The sequence below is a fragment of the Pseudophryne corroboree genome, chromosome 6 (assembly GCF_028390025.1).
Source record: "Pseudophryne corroboree isolate aPseCor3 chromosome 6, aPseCor3.hap2, whole genome shotgun sequence".
Taxonomy (NCBI): domain Eukaryota; kingdom Metazoa; phylum Chordata; class Amphibia; order Anura; family Myobatrachidae; genus Pseudophryne; species Pseudophryne corroboree.
In genome coordinates, this window is record NC_086449.1 from 520,756,766 (window position 1) to 520,776,615 (window position 19,850).

Genomic DNA, 19,850 nt, shown 5'->3' on the forward strand with positions numbered 1-19,850 from the left:
TCTTCTTCTCGCCTTTCATGCTCTCTCTCTTTAGTCTTTATCCTCTTATTGATATAATCACGAGCTTGTTTTTTGGTTCCCATCCAATTGAATAATCTGTTTACCCCGATACATAACTCCTTGCTGTATCTTTGCATTATGGGAACCACATGTTCCTTATTTTAAGGTTATATCTCTGTTTTTGGTAATATAATGTTAGACGGAACAGCCCACCCCACGAATGGGGGGAGGCTGCTGTAATGTTTGTAACCTGTAATGTTTATAACCTGTAAATTAAAATAAACAATTAAAAAAAAAAAAAAAGTTACAATATGCACAAAACAAAGTACAATTTCTAAAACACTGCATTTCTGCTTATAGTAAGCATATCACTACAAAAAGGAGAAAAATTATTTCAAAAGTTAAACCTCCTCAAACATGTAAACTCATATCCTTTTAGAACTAATCACTTATTGCAAAAAGTGGATTGTAGGCGCATCACAAAAACTACAAGTGTTATATGATGCCCTAAAGGGACAAAATGCACAAGGTGCATTACTCATGACACAAGAACAGTTAGATGCTTTTTGTCAGCTAAAAACAGACATAATATCTGCACCAGCACTGAGACTTCCTGATTATGCAAGGCCTTTCAATTTGTTTTGTTGTGAAATTTCAGGCCATGCGCAAGGAATATTAACGCAGGTACATTGTGACAAACAGCGACCCCTAGCGCATTACTCAGTACAGTTAGACCCAGTCATACGGGCAGCACCAACACGTGTCAAGTCAGTAGCAGCAGCAGCAGCGTTACTGTTAAACAAAGCTGCTGATATTGTTCTGGGTCATCCCTTAACTGTACAGGTGCCTCACTCAGTGACTGAAATTCTGAACCAAGCGCAGACTAAACATTTATCTGCTGCTAAACTAACCAAATATGAAGTAGCATTACTTACACCATCCAATGTCACTATCAAACGTTGTACTTCTTTGTACCCAGCTACATTATTGCCGCTGGTTTCAAAAGAGGGGAATGGTGCGAATGATGATGAAATGACAGGCACAGAAAACCAATCAAATTTTTCAATTTCTATACACGATCAAGAACATGATTGTATAGAGTTAATGAATCTTGAAGCCGCAAGTACACCAGAAATACAGGAACATCCTCTACTAAATGCAGATTTACATTTATTTGTGGATGGCTCCAGGTACTATGTGGATGGGGAACCGCATACAGGTTTTGCAGTTACCACAGAAACAGACATCTTAATACAGGAACCCTTGCCATCAGGTAGTTCAGCTCAGGAGGCAGAACTTAGGTCACTGATAGCAGCCTGTATTTATGCTGAAGGTCAAATAGTTAACATTTATACAGACTCAAGGTACTGATTTGGTATTGCCCATGACTATGCAGTTATCTGGAAGAGCAGAGATTGTATAGGTTCTTCAGGAAAACCAATAAAACATGCAGACTGTATTAGGGCATTATTTGCTGCCTTTCAATTGCCAAAGAAATAAGCAGTTATAAAGGTCAAAACGCACACTAAAGAGGATACTGCAGAGGTCAGAGGAAATGCTCTAGCTGATCAGGCTGCAAAAGCTGCAGCAGTCCAGCCTCTGCCAGACACTCAGGTGATGTTAACGGTCACACCAGAGTCATTAGACTTACAGTTATTGTGCAAATTACAAGCACAGGCCTTAGGCAAGGAGAAAAAGGATTGGGAAAAATTAGGTGGGCGAATACACGGTGACAGGTGCATGGTGGAGAACCGTATCTGTTTACCACGCTCACTTTACCCAGTCTTAGCACAAATATTGCATGGAAAAACGCACCAATCCAGAGATGCAATGGTGAGGATTTTAAACCAGCATTGGGTAGCACCAGGTTTCACACAAGCAGCACAGGCTTATGTTGCAGGGTGTGTAGCTTGTGCTTTACATAACCCAGGAAAGGTTGTTAAGGTACCAGCAAAAAGTACCCCACAAACTTGCTACCCCTTTCAGAGATTACAAATAGACTTTATCCAGTTACCTAAATGTTCTGGGTATGAAAACGTACTTGTGTGCAAAGACCTATTCTCAAATTGGGTTAAAGCTTGGCCTTTTAAAGCAGCAAACGCCAAAAACAGTTGCAAAGAAGTTAATGCAAAAAGTAATATGTAGATATGGAGTACCTTAAGTTATTGAAAGCAACAGAGGTACCCATTTCACAGGAAAAGTATTAGGCAAAATTCTGTCAAATTTAGGTGTTACTCAGGCCTTTTACACTCCCTATAGGCAAAGTAGTAAACATGTAGAAAAACTTATTACCTTAAAACTAAAGCTATAAAAATAAGTTACAGAAACAGGCAAAACATGACTAGAAGGTTTACCCATTGCATTGTTCTCACAAATACTTCAAGTGAAAAGCATGGGTTAATACCATATTAAATCTTATTTTGGTATTGTTGCTAGGACAGTATGCTATATTCCACAACAACTGCAACATGAACATGGTAACTTAGCTTATTATGTAATGTATATACAACAGCAACTAACCAAATTGCATGGCAAAGTTTTTGATTCTATTCCAGATGCCAACTGTTCCCACGACTCACATGAACTAAAGCAAGGTGATTGGGTGGTCACTAAGAAAGAGAAAGTCTCTTGAACCCAGATTCAAAGGACCGTTTTAAGTTCTGTTGACTACCGCCACTTCAGTCACGTTGAGTGAGAGAGAGACTCGTAAATAGACGCATCTCATTGCAAGAAAGTGACAAAGGAAGTATTATCCAATCACGATACATAATCAAAATATACAAATACAATTTAATAGGCCCCAGGCCATATAAGGGTCTGGGGGATGTATAATGTGTTACTTAGTTCTTCTTGTTAGCATGGTTATTTTTATATAAACAGTAATGATTGATCCTTACTTATATGAGGAGTCAAGTGATAGTGCAATAATCAGTAACTATGCCAAAAATAACAGAACAAAAAGGAATATATATACACAACTAACTACCCTTACTCCACCTGAAATGTCTACACATAGGATGTCAACAATTACCCAGGTAAAGACAAATAGGCATAAAAGATGCTGGTCATTAAATGTAAAACAGGACCAATATAAACAGTTGTCACCAATTGTTTACTGTATCTGCAGGCTAGTATGTCACTTTGCAGACCATGTATAAAGTAAAATGTTGTACTTATTTAATAAATTATACTAGCCCAGAAGATATTATTGATGAAAAGATGAATGAAGTAATACAGTTGAAAAATCAGTTCGCTACTAATCATAATTATACCAGTGTATTTCCAGATTCTTTCTTTTCTTGGTTTTATAAACACTATACAACCAATTGCTTTTCAGGAATATTATCTATTGTTGCTAAGGGACTTGTTTTGCTATTAATTGCATATTTTAAGGCTTAGTATGTGGATACTGACACTAAAATGTTTTTCTACCTAAGGCATTGCTGAAACTGCAAAACTGCAACCAATTTTTTATTAAACTTATTGGAGGAGCTATAATATACAATTCCACATTCTTCTACTGTGATACCTGCCACACCAGATACACAGAAGCTTCCAGCTGTCCCTATTGCTATGATGACGTGATCTAAAGGAACATTGCTGTCACAATATGAAGTTATAAACATTTTCAAGGACTATGAACATTATAATAATTTCATCTTGAGAAACTGCTTCTCCTTTGTGAACTTTCTTTTGTGGTTAGGAATAAGAGGATAGGGAACATTGGTTCTACCCAAGCATAGGGATGTTGAATGGACTAGCCCATGCCTGGAGTGCCCTTATGGTACACCAGTCGTGAAAGTAGGTGTCCCTATAGAATCAATGACCAGGTAAAGGAAGGGTAAATTAAAATTAGAAACAAAGAGGGGAAGTTGATAAAGATGGAAGCCATATTTGTTCATAGGACTCCATTTTATAATTGACATCTTACAAGCTGTTTCAAATTGTTTTTCAGCTTAGAGCTGACACAGGAAAAGTACAGACCTGTACTTTGTTTGAACCCATATTGTGAAGCTATGACCTTTATCTAAGATATACTTTCCTTGCAGAAATATATTGTCAGCAGCTAAATGTGAAGGCTTCAAAGGTATTTGTCAGTTTGCGGTATAACAGGTGCGAAAACAGAACCAGACATATGTAGGTTATGAGTTTAACAAAAGTCCCCTGTTGCCCCACATAAAACCGCAAACTGGAATTATAGCGTTGCTAAGAAGATAGGAGTTTATTAACCAATAGGATAAGAAAAGTATGTTAACCAATAGAATTAAAGAGATCATTAACCAATAGGATTATGTTTTGTGTAAGGAAGCTACGCCATTGTATGCAAATATGTACCTCTTTATAATGTAATGTTTTCAGGAAATAAAGCAGCTCCGCACTATTATTCTTCACTGAACACACGTGACTAGTTATTACAAATGTTAATTTGTTGACTGGTCACTGGCTGCAGCCGTGTATGAACCTGATGCTGACTGACTGAATGCGTGCTTGAACTTGGTTAAGCAAAGGGTGCCCTCTCCTGGGCTCACCTTTATCACTATAATAGCGCTGTGTGTGGGTTGGCTCCAATCTCTGTCTCTCTCTGCCATTCTTGGGGGGGAAACTCTGTCTGCCCAGTACCCTTTGTGTTTGTTGGGTGATTGGTGTGTATTTGCAAACAGGTCTAGAGGCTCTGTTTCATATGCTGCAGAGGATTTATCTTCCCAGGAAGATCCCATCCCATGTAATCAGGATTGCACTGTTGTAGCGCAGATCCCAGCTAGAGAACCGCAATGGTTAGCCTCCTTTAGGGGGACTGTTTCTCAGATTTCAGATAGGATTGCAAGAACTGAGCATGCAACTCAGGTACTGCAGTTCTCTATGGTTGTATGGTCTGATACTGTTTCCTCGGGGTCCCCTGTGGTACAATCTCACAAACGTGTACTTGCCAAACTTATGCAGGATGACATGGACACTGATTCTGACACTGCAGACGGTGATGGGGATGTGTCGAGGGGGACGGCCTCACTTGCTAGGGGGGTGCAGTTGATGATTGAAGCTGTAAGGGATGTGTTACACATTAGTGACAACTCCTGAGCAGGTTGAGGAAGCCTTTTTCACGGACAGTTAAAAGCCCCCCCTCACCTTCCCAGCATCTAAGGAATTAAATGCTATCTTTGAAAAAGCCTGGGAAAATCCAGAGAAAAAAATACAGTTCCCCAAGAGGGTCTTGGCTGCTTTCCCCTTCCCAGAGGAGGATAGGAAGAGATGGGAGTCCCCGCCGATAGTCAACACCTCTATCTCCAGGCTGTCCAAACAGGTGGTACCAGTCCCGGGATCTACCGCGTTGAAGGACCCGGACGATTGCAAGGTGGATGCTACGCTAAAATCCATTTACATGGCTTCAGGGGCTATACTGCAGCCTACTATAGCCTGTGCTTGGATTTCTAAAGCTATTGCCAGGTGGTCAATCACTCTGCAGGAGGAATCGACTACGATGGATAAAGGCGACATTGATTTGTTTTTACGTAATATTCAGGATTCTGCAGGGTTCATGTTAGATTCCATGAAGGACCTGGGTTCCATGGCTGCGGGGCTCTCCTCCATGTCTGTCTCGGCTCGCAGGGGTCTCTGGCTGCGCCAATGGTCTGCGGACGCGGAATCCAGGAAGAGTGTGGAGGGCCTACCATATACAGGTCAGGTTCTCTTTGGAGAAGCGCTGGATGCGTGGATTGCCACGACTACCGCGGGTAAGTCTCCTTTTCTCCCCTCAGCTGCACTGGCTACGAAGAAGCCTTTTACACCAGCAACGTCACAGCCCTTTTGGCCCGTGAGGCCTAGACAGAACAAGCCTTCGAACACCTTCTTCATAGGTGGTCGTGCTAAAGGAAAGAAGCCTGCTCCCGCTGGCTCCCAGAACCAGAAGCCTGCTTCTGATACCCCAAAGTCCTCCACATGACGGTGGACCGCTAGGCCTGGAGGAAGGTCAGGTGGGGGCAAGACACTGGCATTTCAGCCACGTCTGGGTGTCGCCTGGCCTGGAGCCCTGGGTACTGGATATAGTGTCCAAGGGGTTCAGGGTGGAGTTTCAAGATCTCCCACCTCACAGTTTCTTCAAATCAGGCTTGCCAGCTCTGCCGGCAGACAGAACAATTCTTCTGGAGGCTATCCGAAAATTGGTGGTGTCCAAGGTCATTGTTCCACTGATGAGACGGAACTGGAACAAAGGTTACTATTCGAACCTTTTCGTGGTACCGAAGCCGGATGGTTCGGTACGGCCAATTCTGAACTTAAAATCTTTGAACCCTTATCTCAGGGAGTTCATATTCAAGATGGAGTCTCTGAGATGTCATCTCAGGACTGACGGAGGAGGAGTTCCTGGTGTCCCTGGACATCAAGGATGCGTACCTCCACATTTCCATCTGGTCGCCGCATCAGGCATATCTCAGGTTTGCACTGTTGGACGATCACTATCAGTTTCAGGCGCTGCCTATTGGCCTCTCCACAGCACCGAGGATCTTCACCAAGGTGATGGCGGAGATGATGGTCCTCCTCCACAAGCAAGGGGTGAACATAATTCCATATCTGGACGATCTCCTGATCAAGGCATCGTCCAGGGAGAAGTTGTTGCTATCCATTGCTCTCATGACACATCTGCTCAAGGAGCACAGTTGGATCCTGAACCTTCCAAAGTATCATCTGGAGCCGACAAGGAGTCTTTCCTGGGGATGATCCTAGACACGGAAGTGCAGAGGGTGTTTCTGCCGGTGGAGAAAGCATTGGTGATTCAATCAATGGTCCGGGATGTCTTAAAGCCTACCCGGGTATCGGTTCATCAGTGCATCCGCCTTCTGGGGAAGATGGTTGCCTCCTACAAGGTTCTACAGTATGGAAGGTTTCATGCTCGATCCTTTCAGCTGGATCTCTGGGACCAGTGGTCGGGATCTCACCTACACATGCACCAGAGGATACGTCTGTCACCGAAAGCCAGGATTTCGCTCCTCTGGTGGCTACAACTACCACACCTTCTGGAGCGCCGAAGGTTCGGAGTTCAGGACTGGATCCTTCTAACCACAGATGCAAGTCTAAGAGGTTGGGGAGCAGTCGATCAGGGGGAAACCTTCAAAGGAAGGTGGTCGAATCAAGAATCCCTTCTCCTAATAAACATCCTGGAGCTAAGAGCCATGTACAACGGCCTTCTCCAAGCAGCACACCTTCTACAGGATCGGACTGTTCAGGTGCAGTCGGACAACGTGACCACAGTGGCCTACATAAACTGACAAGGCGGAACGAAGAGCAGGGCTGCAATGTCAGAGGTGTCAAGAATCCTCTTCTGGGCAGAAAGACACGTGGTGGCGATTTCTGCAATCTTCATTCCGGGAGTAGACAACTGGGAAGCAGACTTCCTCAGCAAACATGATCTCAATCCAGGAGAGTGGGGCCTCCACCCAGGGGTGTTCAAGGAGGTAACTGGTTGGTGGGGGGTTCCTCACATAGACATGATGGCCTCCCGCCTCAACAAGAAGCTGCGAAGGTACTGTTCCAGGTCGAGAGACCTGCTGGCAGTGGACACACTGGTAACACCGTGGGTGTTCACGTCAGTGTATGTGTTCCCTCCACTTCCTCTGATACCAAAAGTTCTTCAACTGGTAAGAAGAACAAAGGTTCTGGCAATCCTCATTGCTCTGGACTGGCCAAGGAGGGCTTGGTACGCGGATCTGCTGAATCTTCTGCTGGAAGATCCAAGGCCCTTACCTCTTCGAGAGGATCTGCTACTGCAGGGGCCGTTCGCCTATCAAGACTTACTATGGCTACGTTTGATGGCATGGCGGTTGAACGCCAGATCTTAGCTCAGAGGGTATCCCGAGTGAGGTTATTCCTACCCTGATTCAGGCTAGGAAGGGGGTAACGTCAAAACATTACCATCAAATTTGGAAAAAATATGTTTCTTGGTGTGAATCCAAGAAATTTCCTGCGGTGGAGTTTCAACTTGGACGTTTTCTCCTTTACCTGCAAGCAGGTGTGGATATGGGCCTGAGATTGGGCTCCATCAAGGTCCAAATCTCTGCTTTGTCCATCTTCTTCCAAAGACAATTGGCTGTCCTCCCTGAGGTTCAGACCTTTATGAAAGGGGTGCTGCACGTCCAGCCTCCCTTTGTGGCGCCAACGGCATCCTGGGATCTTGATGTGGTGTTGCAGTTCCTGCAATCAGCTTGGTTTGAGCCTCTGCAGGAGGCTGACATTAAGTTTCTTACGTGGAAGGTGGTCACTTTGTTGGCCTTGGCTTCTGTCCGACGCGTGTCGGAATTGGTGGCTTTATCTTGTAAAAGACCCTATCTGATCTTCCATGGAGACAGGGCGGAACCTAGGACTCGTCCACAGTTCCTGTAACGGCTTTCCATATCAACCAACCTATTGTGCTGCCAGTGGCTACTGACTCAATTGCTTTAAAGGCCTTGGATGTTGTGAGGGCTTTGAAGATTTATGTGAAGAGGACGGCTCATCATAGAAAAAGTGACTCTCTGTTTGTCCTCTATGATCCCAAGAAAATTGGGTGTCCTGCTTCTAAGCAGTCGATTTCACGCTGGATCAAGTTCACTATCCAGCATGCTTATTCTACGGCAGGATTGCCGTGTCCAAGATCTGCAAAGGCCCACTCTACTCGTAAAGTGGGCTCTTCCTGGACGGCTGTCCGGGGTGTATCGGCTGTACAACTTTGCCGAGCAGCTACTTGGTCTGGGTTGAACATGTTTGCCAAATATTACAAGTTCAATACTTTGGCCTCTGATGACCTCAAGTTTAGCCAAGCAGTCTTGCAGGAGCCTCCGCGCTCTCCCTCCCATACTGGGAGCTTTGGTACATCCCCATGGTACTAATATGGACCCCAGCATCCTCTAGGACGTAAGAGAAAATAGGATTTTAATTACCCACTGGTAAATCCTTTTCTCGTAGTCCGTAGAGGATGCTGGGTGCCAGCCCAGCGCTTTGTTTTCCTGCTTTGGTTTTCTAGTTCAGTACTACCTAGTTCCTAGGTAAGTTCTGCGTTGTTTACTGTTTCAGTACTGTTCAGCTGTTGCTGAGTTTTCCGGCATGTTAGCCGGAGTTGCTTGTTGTGTGAGTTGGTATGAATCTCTCCACTATCTGTGTAATTCCTACTCTCGAAGTATGTCATCTCCTCGGGCACAGTTTCTAGACTGAGTCTGGTAGGAGGGGCATAGAGGGAGGAGCCAGCCCACACTATTAAACTCTTAAAGTGCCAATGGCTCCTGGTGGACCCCTCTATACCCCATGGTACTAATATGGACCCCAGCATCCTCTACGGACTACGAGAAAAAGATTTACCTGTAGGTAATTAAAATCCTATTTTTTCCTACATGTGCCAATGTGTGTGTTTTTACCTAAACTGGGGTCAGTAATGTAGTGTAGTGTATAGAGGTGTCTAATGTAGGGTGTAGAGGCGTCGGCGCTTCCGTGTAGGGTGTAGAGGCGTCGGCGCTTCCGTGTAGGGTGTAGATGCGTCGGCGCTTCCGTGTAGGGTGTAGAGGCGTCGGCGCTTCCGTGTAGGGTGTAGAGGCGTTGGCGCTTCCGTGTAGGGTGTAGAGGCGTCGGCGCTTCCGTGTAGGGTGTAGAGGCGTCGGCGCTTCCGTGTAGGGTGTAGAGGAGTCAGTGATTCAGTGTAGGGTATAGAGGCGTCAGTGATTTAGTGTAGGGTATAGAGGTGTCGGTGATTAGTGTAGGGTATAGCGGTGTCAGTGATTTAGTGTAGGGTATAGAGGTGTCGGCGCTTCCGTGTAGGGTATAGAGGTGTCGGCGCTTCCGTGTAGGGTATAGAGGCGTCGGTGATTAGTGTAGGGTATAGAGGTGTCGGTGATTAGTGTAGGGTATAGAGGTGTCGGTGATTAGTGTAGGGTATAGAGGTGTCGGTGATTAGTGTAGGGTATAGAGGGGTCGGTGACTAGTGTAGGGTATAGCGGTGTCAGTGATTTAGTGTAGGGTATAGAGGGGTCGGTGATTAGTGTAGGGTATAGAGGTGACAATGATTTAGTGTAGGGTATAGCAGTGTCAGTGATTTAGTGTAGGGTATAGAGGTGACAGTGATTTAGTGTAGGGTATAGAGGTGACAGTGATTTAGTGTAGGGTATAGCGGTGTCAGTGATTTAGTGTAGGGTATAGAGGTGTCAGTGATTAGTGTAGGGTATAGCGGTGTCAGTGATTAGTGTAGGGTATAGCGGTGTCAGTGATTAGTGTAGGGTATAGAGGGGTCGGTGATTAGTGTAGGGTATAGCGGTGTCAGTGATTTAGTGTAGGGTATAGAGGGGTCGGTGATTAGTGTAGGGTATAGAGGTGACAGTGATTTAGTGTAGGGTATAGAGGTGTCAGTGATTAGTGTAGGGTATAGAGGTGTCAGTGATTAGTGTAGGGTATAGAGGTGTCAGTGATTTAGTGTAGGGTATAGAGGTGTCAGTGATTAGTGTAGGGTAGAGAGGTGTCAGTGATTAGTGTAGGGTATAGCGGTGTCAGTGATTTAGTTTAGGGTATAGAGGTGTCAGTGATTCAGTATAGGGTATAGCGGTGTCAGTGATTCAGTATAGGGTATAGCGGTGTCAGTGATTTAGTGTAGGGTATAGAGGTGTCAATAATTTAGTGTAGGGTATAGAGGTGTCAGTGATTTAATGTAGGGTATAGAGGCGTCAGTGATTTAGTGTAGGGTATAGAAGTGTCAGTGATTAATGTAGGGTATAGAGGCGTTAGTGATTTAGTGTAGGGTATAGAGGTGTCAGTGATTAGTGTAGGGTATAGAGGTGTCAGTGATTAGTGTAGGGCATAGAGGTGTCAGTGATTTAGTGTAGGGTATAGAGGTGAGTGATATAGTGTAGGGTATAGAGGTGTCAGTGATTTAATGTAGGGTATAGAGGCGTCAGTGATTTAGTGTAGGGTATAGAGGTGTCAGTGATTAGTGTACGGTATAAAAGGTGTCTGATTCAGTATAGGGTATAGAGGTGTCAGTGATTTAATGTAGAGTATAGAGGTGTCAGTGCTTCAGTGTAGGGTATAGAGGTGTCAGTACTTCCATGTAGAGCAGTGATGGCTAACCTTGACACTCCAGCTGTTGTTGAACTACACATCCCAGCATGCCATGCATCAGTTTTAGCATGGCCAAATAACAAAACTGTAGCAGGGCATGCTGGGATGTGTAGTTCAACAACAGCTGGAGTGTCAAGGTTAGCCATCACTGGTGTAGAGTATAGAGGTGTCAGTGATTCAGTGTAGGGTATAGATGTGTCAGTGATTTAATGTAGGGTATAGAGGTGTCAGTGATTAGTGTAGGGTATAGAGGTGTCAGTGATTCAGTATAGGGTATAGAAACGTCAGTGATTTAATGTAGGGTATAGAGGTGTCAGTGATTCAGTATAGGGTATAGAGGTGTCAGTGATTCAGTATAGGGTATAGAGGAGTCAGTGACTTAATGTAGGGTATAGAGGTGTCAGTGCTTCTTTCCCCATTCTTACCAAGAGTTCCATGGCTCCAAACCCCACATCTCACACACATACAAGAATGTAAAAGGGAGGAAAAAAAGAAAAAAGGTGCATCTTACAGGATGTTTTTTTTTTTTGTTTTTTTTTAATGATAACTATTATGTCAAAACCATCCACTCGCTGGAAAAGTACAGTTAAGGCAGTTGATTTACAAAGTGCCTGTATTTTTTCAAGACAATTAAACACTGCCTCACAATTTCTGCAGTCCTAATCTCAAACCTTTGTGGCTTTTCCACAAATTCAGGTTGGCCGGTATCCTATTAGCTCTGATACTGTTTTGTCCACTCAAAGCGGCCGGATATAGAGATTAATGACTGATGGTCATTATCACGGTATCCAATTAGAGGCCATATTGATCGGCCGTAATTGGACCCTGCACGAAAGCACATGGGATTGAGGATAAGTCCCCGATCCCATGTGTAGTCGCACTCTGGCAGCTGCTTATTGGGGATTATGGGGCATATGTACGAAGCCTGGAGAAGTGATAAAGCAGTGATAAGTGCAAGGTGATAACGCACAAGCCAGTCAGCTCCTGTCATTTTTCAAATCCGTAATGATTGGCTGTGATAAAGTGGAGACAGAGTGATAAAGTACCAACAAATCAGCTCCTGTCATTTTTCAAACACAGACTGTAACATGGCAGTTAGGAAGTTGATTGGCTGGTACTTTATCACTCTTCACTTTATAACTTTTTAAGGCTTAATACATTTGGGCCTTAATCTCAACAACCAGCACTATCGCAATATATTTATGAATGGTTTTTTTTTTATTTCACAAAAAATAGGAATTTAATACCTACCGGTAATTCCTTTTATCCTAGTACGTAGTGGATACTGGGGATCTATACTTTAGTACCATGGGTTTAGTTCGGGTCCCCTGGAGCCTGCCTGGCAATTTAAAACCTTTAGTGTGTGTATGTGTGTGCTGGCTCCTCCGCTCTATGCCCCTCCTACCAGACTCAGTCTAGGAAAACTGTGCCCGAGGAGACGGACATACCATGAGAGAAGAAACAAATCCAACAGCGGTGAGGCAACAAGCCAATACACAACCAGAAGCGAAAGGAGGGCGCTAACCAGAACAGAGGATAGCAATACCAACCTAACCAGGATAGCGAACTATCCCAACAACATAAAAGGGACCGCAACGGCGGGCCAACCAAGACTTACTTAGATAAGCAGGAATCGAAGCACTGAGACGGGTGCCCAGGATCCACTACGGACTAAGAGAAAAGGAATTACCGGAAGGAATTAAATTACTATTTTCTCTTATGTCCTAGTGGATACTGGAGATCTGTACTTTAGTACCATGGGGAAGTCCCAAAGCTCCCAAACGGGTGGGAGAGTGCTGAGACCCATGTAAAACCGCCTGATCAAACTGAAGGTCATCCTTGACCAAGGTGTCGAACCGATAGAACTTAACAAAAGGTGTTCGAACCAGACCAAGTAGCAGCTCGGCACAACTATAAGGCCGAGACACCCCGGGCATCCACCCAGGAAGAGCCCATAGACCTCGTTGAGTGGGCCTGAATAGACATCGGCAAAGGCAGAGACGCCCAAGTATAGGCTTGCTGAATGGTCAACCTGAGCCAACGACCAATCTTGGTGGCATCATAAAGGACAAACAGCGAATCTGATTTCCGATGACGAGCTGTCCTCTTGACATAAATCTTCAGAGCCCTCACCCCATCCAAGGACTCTAGCCCAATGGAAGCGTCGGACAACACCGGAACCACAATGGGTTGATTGACATGAAAAGCTGAAACCACTTTTGGCAAAAACTGAGGACAGGTCCTGAGTTCTGCCCTGTCTTCATGAAAAATCAAATAAGGGCTCTTACAGGATAAGGCCCCAATTCAGAGACACATCTGGCAGATGCCAATGCTAATAACATCACCGTCTTCCAGGTTAGAAATTTTAACTCCACCCTATGTATGGGTTCAAACCAGTCCGATTGAGGAAAGGACAGAACCACATTAAGATCCCACGGAGCCATGAGAGGCACAAAGGGCAGTTGCACATGAAGAACTCCTTTTAGGAAAGTTTGTACTTCCGGCAACATGGCAAGTTGTTTCTGGAAGAAAATAGAGAGCGCCGAAATCTGGACTTTGATGGAGCCTAAACGTAGGCCCATATCCACTCCCGCTTGTAGGAAAAATAGAAAATGACCAACTCTAAATTCCACGGGAGACACCTTTCTACTTTCACACCAGGAAACATGCTTTTTCCAGATATGATGATAATGTTTTGATGTAACCATCTTCCTGGCCTGGACCATGGTGGAAATAACCTGGGAGAGTAGACCTGTTCTTGCTACAATCTCCCCCTCATCTTCCAAGCCGTCTAACGTAACCGCTGTAAGTCTGGATAGACGAACGGACCTTGTTGAAGAATATCTTGTCAGAGCGGCAGAGGCCAGGGATCCGCCAGAGCCATGGATGGGAGGTCCGAGTACCGCGCCCGTCGAGGCCAATCCGGGGCAATTAGAATTGCTTGAACGCTTTCCCTTCTTAGTCTTTTTAGAACCCTTGGGATTAGCGGTAGAGGAGGGAACAGATACACAAACTGGTACATCCACGGTGTCGTCAGTGTGTCCACTGTTACAGCCTGCGGATACCTCGTTCTGGAACAGTAACGGCCTAGCTTCTTGTTGAGACGAGAGGCCATCACATCTATCTGCGGACAGCTCCACTGGTGAATTAACTGTTGAAACACCTGGGGATGTAGATCCCATTCCCCCGGATGGAGGTCGTGTCTGCGGAGGAAATACTCTTCCCAGTTGTCCACTCCTGGAATAAATATGGCTGAGATGGCCCTTGCGATAGCCTCCGCCCAGAGGAGGATTTCTGACACTGCTCACATCGCCGCTACGCTTATTGTTACGGTTTATGTATGCCAACGCCGTGGCGTTGTCCGATTGAACCTGGATCACCCCATCCCTCAGTACATGGGAAGCTTGCAGAAGGGCACTGTAAATTGCACTGAGTTCTAGGATGTTTATCGGCATGAGGAGATTACTGACATGACCATATCGCCCCTAGAACTGGGCCCCCTGGGTCACAGCCCCCCAACCCCGGAGGCTGGCATCTGTTGTCAGTGGAATCCATGATTGGATATTGAAATGCCTGCTCACCACTAGGTGAGGAATCTGAAGCCACCATAATAGAGAAATCCGGGCTACCAGAGATAAGGTCACTTCCTGATGCACGTGACGGTGAGACCCCGACCATTTGTCCAGCAGATCCAGCTGAAATGGCTGGGCATGAAATCTGCCGTATTGGATTGCCTCGTAAGCAGCAACCATCTTGCCCAGCAAACGTATGCAAAGATGGATGGACACTTTGCGAGGACGAAGCACTGAGCGGACTAAAGCCTGAATAGCCAAGGACTTGTTCATCGGAAGAAACACCTTTTGAGACACTGTATCCAGTATCATTCCCAGGAATTGAAATGTTGGGTTGGTTCCAGGTGAGATTTCTGGAAATTTAGGATCTACCCATGATCCGTAAGCAGGTGAGTAGTCAGATTGATGCTGTGCAATAGTCGCTCCCTTTACGTAGCCTTTATCAGATCATCCAAGTAGGAAACTATGTTGACTACCATCATACGCAGCTGCTGCATCATCTCCGCCATAACTTTGGTGAAGACCCTCGGAGCTGTGGACAGGCCAAAGCCTGAAACTGGAAATTGTCGTCCAAGATGGCGAACCTAAGGTAAGCCTCATGAGGGGGCCACATGGGAATGTGCAGGTAAGCATCCTTGACATCTAGGGATACCAGAAATTCCCCCTCCTCCAGACTGGAGACCACTGCCCGCAGGGATTCCATTTTGAATTTGGGCACCTGCAAAAATAAGAATTTACTTACCGATAATTCTATTTCTCGGAGTCCGTAGTGGATGCTGGGGTTCCTGAAAGGACCATGGGGAATAGCGGCTCCGCAGGAGACAGGGCACAAAAGTAAAGCTTTTACAGGTCAGGTGGTGTGTACTGGCTCCTCCCCCCATGACCCTCCTCCAGACTCCAGTTAGGTACTGTGCCCGGACGAGCGTACACAATAAGGGAGGATTTTGAATCCCGGGTAAGACTCATACCAGCCACACCAATCACACCGTACAACTTGTGATCTAAACCCAGTTAACAGTATGATAACAGAGGAGCCTCTGAAAGATGGCTTCCTAAACAATAACCCGAATTAGTTAACAATAACTATGTACAAGTATTGCAGATAATCCGCACTTGGGATGGGCGCCCAGCATCCACTACGGACTCCGAGAAATAGAATTATCGGTAAGTAAATTCTTATTTTCTCTATCGTCCTAAGTGGATGCTGGGGTTCCTGAAAGGACCATGGGGATTATACCAAAGCTCCCAAACGGGCGGGAGAGTGCGGATGACTCTGCAGCACCGAATGAGAGAACTCCAGGTCCTCCTTTGCCAGGGTATCAAATTTGTAAAAATTTACAAACGTGTTCTCCCCTGACCACGTAGCTGCTCGGCAGAGTTGTAATGCCGAGACCCCTCGGGCAGGCGCCCAAGATGAGCCCACCTTCCTTGCGGAATGGGCCTTAACAGATTTAGGCTGTGGCAGGCCTGCCACAGAATGTACAAGTTGAATTTTGTTACAAATCCAACGAGCAATCGACTGCTTAGAAGCAGGTGCACCCAACTTGTTGGGTGCATACAGTATAAACAGCGAGTCAGATTTTCTGACTCCAGCCGTCCTTTAAATGTATATTTTTAAGGCTCTGACAACGTCCAACAACTTGGAGTCCTTCAAGTCGTCTGTAGCCGCAGGCACTACAATAGGCTGGTTCAGGTGAAACGCTGATACCACCTTAGGGAGAAAATGCGGACGCGTCCGCCGCTCTGCCCTATGTCGAATGGAAAATTAAATAAGGGCTTTTATAAAACAAAGCCGCCAGTTCAGATACTCTCCCGGCCGAAGCCAGGGCCAGTAACATAGTCACTTTCCATGTGAGATATTTCAAATCCACATTCTTTAGTGGTTCAAACCAATTGGATTTGAGGAAATCTAAAACTACATTTAGATCCCACGGTGCCACCTTAGGCACCACAGGAGGCTGTATATGCAGTACTCCTTTGATAAAAATCTGGACCTCAGGGACTGAGGCCAATTCTTTTTGGAAGAATATTGATAGGGCCGAAATTTGAACCTTAATAGATCCCAATTTGAGACCCATAGACAATCCTGATTGCAGGAAATGTAGGAAAACGACACAGTTGAAATTCCTCCATCGGAGCACTCCGCTGCTCGCACCACGCAACATATTTTCGCCAAATACGGCGATAATGCTTCGCGGTGACTTCCTTCCTTGCCTTTATCAAGGTAGGAATGACTTCTTCCGGAATGCCTTTTCCTTTTAGGATCTGGCATTCAAACGCCATGCCGTCAAACGCAGCCGCGGTAAGTCTTGAAAAAGACAAGGACCCTGCTGAAGCAGGTCCCTTCTCAGAAGTAGAGGCCACGGATCGTCCGTGACCATCTCTTGAAGTTCCGGGTACCAAGTCCTTCTTGGCCAATCCGGAGCCACTAGTCTTACTCCTCTTTGCCGTATAATCCTCAATACCTTTGGTATGAGAGGCAGAGGAGGAAACACATATACCGACTGGTACACCCAAGGTGTTACCAGCGCGTCCACAGCTATTGCCTGCGGATCTCTTGACCTGGCGCAATACCTGTCCAGTGTTTTGTTGAGGCGAGACGCCATCATGTCCACCATTGGTTTTACCCAACGGTTTAATAGCATGTGGAAAACTTCTGGATGAAGTCCCCACTCTCCCGGGTGAAGGTCGTGTCTGCTGAGGAAGTCTGCTTCCCAGTTGTCCACGCCCGGGATGAATACTGCTGACAGTGCTATCACGTGATTCTCCGCCCAGCGAAGGATCCTGGCAGCTTCTGCCATTGCCCTCCTGCTTCTTGTGCCGCCCTGTCTGTTTACATGGGCGACTGCCGTGATGTTGTCCGACTGGATCAACACCGGTCTTCCTTGAAGCAGAGGTTCCGCCTGGCTTAGAGCATTGTAGATTGCTCTTAGTTCCAGAATGCTTATGTGAAGAGACTTTTTCAGGCTCGACCACACTCCCTGGAAATTTCTTCCCTGTGTGACTGCTCCCCAGCCTCTCAGGCTGGCATCCGTGGTCACCAGGATCCAATCCTGCATGCCGAATCTGCGGCCCTCCAATAGATGAGCCTCCTGCAAACACCACAGAAGGGATACCCTTGTCCTCGGCGACAGGGTTATCCGCAGGTGCATCTGAAGATGCGACCCTGACCATTTGTCCAACAGATCCCTTTGCATGGAATCTGCCGAAAGGGATTGCTTCGTAAGAAGCTACCATTTTTTCCCAGGACTCTTGTGCATTGATGTACAGACACCTTTCCTGGTTTTAGGAGGTTCCTGACCAGGTCAGATAACTCCTTGGCTTTTTCTTCGGGAAGAAAAACCTTTTTCTGAACTGTGTCCAGAATCATCCCCAGGAACAGCAGACGAGTTGTCGGCATTAATTGGGATTTTGGAATATTCAGAATCCATCCGTGCTGCTTTAGCACCTCTTGAGATAGTGCTAAACCCATCTCTAGCTGTTCTCTGGACCTTGCCCTTATTAGGAGATCGTCCAAGTATGGGATAATTAATACGCCTTTTCTTCGAAGAAGAAATATTATCTCGGCCATTACCTTTGTAAAGACCCGAGGTGCCGTGGACAAACCAAACGGCAGCGTCTGAAACTGATAGTGACAGTTTTGTACAACGAACCTGAGGTACCCCTGGTGTGAGGGGTAATTGGAACGTGGAGATACGCATCCTTGATGTCCAAGGATACCATAAAGTCCCCTTCTTCCAGGTTCGCTATCACTGCTCTGAGTGACTCCATCTTGAACTTGAACTTCTTTATGTACAGGTTCAAGGACTTCAGATTTAGAATAGGCCTTACCGAGCCATCCGGCTTCGGTACCACAAAAAGAGTGGAATAATACCCCTTCCCTTGTTGTAGAAGAGGTACCTTGACTATCACCTGCTGAGAATACAGCTTGTGAATGGCTTCCAAAACCGTCTCCCTTTCTGAGGGGGACGTTGGTAAAGCAGACTTCAGGAAACGGCGAGGTGGCTCTGTCTCTAATTTCAACCTGTACCCCTGAGATATTATCTGCAGGATCCAGGGATTTACCTGCGAGTGAGCCCACTGCGCGCTGTAATTCTTGAGACGACCGCCTACCGCCCCCGAGTCCGCTTGCGAAGCCCCAGCGTCATGCTGAGGCTTTTGTAGAAGCCGGGGAGGGCTTCTGTTCCTGGGAAGGAGCTGCCTGTTGCTGTCTCTTCCCTCGTCCTCTGCCTCGTGGCAGATATGAATAGCCCTTTGCTCTCTTATTTTTAAAGGAACGAAAGGGCTGCGGTTGAAAGGTCGTGCCTTTTTCTGTTGGGGAGTGACTTGAGGTAGAAAGGTGGATTTCCCGGCCGTAGCCGTGGCCACCAAATCCGATAGACCGACCCCAAATAACTCCTCTACGCATCGCCTGTCCACTGTCGTGTCCATAAAGCTCTTCTGGCCGAAATGGACATAGCACTTACCCGTGATGCCAGTGTGCAGATATCTCCCTGTGCATCACGCATATAAAGAAATGCATCCTTTATTTGTTCTAACGACAGTAAAATATTGTCCCTGTCCAGGGTATCAATATTTTCGATCAGGGACTCTGACCAAACTACCCCAGCACTGCACATCCAGGCAGTCGCAATAGCTGGTCGTAGTATAACACCTGCATGTGTGTATATACCTTTTTGGATATTTTCCATCCTCCTATCTGATGGATCTTTAAGTGCGGCCGTCTCAGGAGAGGGTAACGCCACTTGTTTTGATAAGCGTGTTAGCGCTTTGTCCACCCTAGGAGGTGTTTCCCAGCGCTCCCTAACCTCTGGCGGGAAAGGGTATAAAGCCAATAACTTCTTTGAAATTAGCAGTTTTTTATCGGGGCACCCCACGCTTCATCACACACGTCATTTAATTCTTCTGATTCGGTAAAAACTACTGGTAGTTTTTTCACACCCCACATAATACCCTGTTTAGTGGTACCTGTAGTATCAGCTAAATGTAACATCTCCTTTATTGCCAAAATCATATAACGTGTGGCCCTACTGGAAAATACGGTTGATTCGTCACCTTCACCACCGGAATCAGTGCCTGTGTCTGGGTCTGTGTCGACCGACTGAGGCAAGGGGCGTTTTACAGCCCCTGACGGTGTTTGAGGCGCCTGGACAGGCACTAATTGAGTGTCCGGCCGCCTCATGTCGGCAAACGACTGCTTAAGCGAGTTGACGC